The sequence below is a fragment of the Arachis ipaensis genome, chromosome B07 (genome assembly GCF_000816755.2).
Source record: "Arachis ipaensis cultivar K30076 chromosome B07, Araip1.1, whole genome shotgun sequence".
Taxonomy (NCBI): domain Eukaryota; kingdom Viridiplantae; phylum Streptophyta; class Magnoliopsida; order Fabales; family Fabaceae; genus Arachis; species Arachis ipaensis.
In genome coordinates, this window is record NC_029791.2 from 102,326,134 (window position 1) to 102,328,207 (window position 2,074).

Genomic DNA, 2,074 nt, shown 5'->3' on the forward strand with positions numbered 1-2,074 from the left:
TTGAACTCTTTTTTTCTTTCTAGACTCATCCTTAGCCTTGGTTTTGTATCTACTCTTCCTCTAACTCACTTTTTCTGCCTCTTAAGTTCGTCATTATGTTGCTCAGTTTCGCTCTAAAATATTATATTATGTTATTATGTTGGAAGATGTTTTTATATTTTTTTAAATATTATTTTTTATAATGAATATATTATGAGTTGTGTTAAATTATATTGAATTGATTATTTTATTATTATTATTATATTATAGTTTTTTTTTTGTTATTTTTTTCAAAAATTTTCAAAGAATATCCATAAATAATTGTGGGTATCTGCATTCGCTAAGGGGATAATTAAATAGGGGGACTTGCAACGAAGATGGAGAACGAACGGAGAATTTTTTTTTTAAACGGGAGCGAAGGACGGGAAAAGGGGTCCGCCGCCGTGCCCACACGAGTATCTATTACTATATCTAACTAACAACGAAAATTCAATTTGAGTCTATTTGAGATAGGACACGTGAACTTTATCTGCATCGGGTTTTAAGACAATCGAAAATATTTGGTAACCAAAGAAAATCAGCCAAAAACAACAATAACTTGCCTTATTTAGCATTTATTAATTGTTGCGACAATTAATTAATGCTAAATAAGGCAAATTTTGGCTGTTTTAATTTTTTGTTTACCTAGTATTACCCTAAGACAATGAACCTAATTCGGATGATTTAGGATCCTAACAATAGACCTAGGTTGATCTTACTCACTTAACTTAATATTTTGAGTCATTACTATAATAAATACTATACTATTAAATATGATTATATTTAGTATATATAAAAGTTAAGTATACTTATAATAGATTTTATTATAATCAACAATTTTGAATTCAAATTTAAATTTAAATTTATGTAAGAAAATATTTTGAATTTTTTTCACTAACCAGAATTAATTTTGAAATAGAAACTTATTTTGTATATCATATTATAAAATAGTATAGTTATTCATTTTTTCTTTAATGGCAATTATTGTCAAATAAAATGATATAAAAATGGAGAAAAATATATTCTAATCTAGAAATAATAATTCATTTTTTATTAGAATAAATTATATATTGAATAACAAAAGTTATTATAGTTTTTTTTACACAAATTAATATACTCAACCACGGTGTTTTGGTAATATTACCAAAAAATATTAATCAATCTAATAGCTTTTGTAATGACATAAGTTTATAAGTTTAAAAGCTTGAAAATCATGTCATAAAATATAAAATTTTAACCAGTAATAACGTTGATCATATTGTTTGACTTCCTGAATGAATATCATACTAATAAATAAAACTGTCACAGTTAAATTTTAACAAAGGCAAATCTCCATAAGTATTGCTATCGTCAATGAGTATTGTTCTACTTTCAAGACAAATACTATTTTCTTTCACTGTATTTTCCAATTCGACAGGTCGAGAACTAATCCTCCACGGATTGAAACTCCATTTATTGAGGGTCTGTCGTATTGTTACATACACAAGGTGGAATTCAAAACTCTAATACTTACTTAGGTAGACGAGTAAGATAATCACTCAATTAATCCAAAACAGTTAAGATAAATACTAATTATTTTTAATATTTTTAACATTAAAAATAATTAAACTTTGATTTTAATTATAACTTTATAAAATATTTATAATAATAATTATTATATATATTTTTTGTTTAATCTCTTTTAATAAAAAAATTTATATATTTTTATTAATTATCCCGTACAATGTACGGGAACATACACTAGTTGTAATTGAAATTAAATCTTTTCCTCCAAAATTAAAGAATTCTTCCCTCCTCCTTACTAATTTCACAACCAAAATGTACCACATGTCACTTCCTCATTGCAATTAATTGATATCAAATTTTTCTCTCCAAAATTAAAGAGTTCTCCCATCCTCCATCTTCCTTTATCTATTTCTCTCATTCCTTCAACCACTCTATCTATTTTATATATCATTATCATTATCAATGACTAATTACTAATTTGACAATCAAAATGTGCAACATGACATTCTTTAATTGCATTAAAATTAAAATTAAAATATTAAAATTGAAA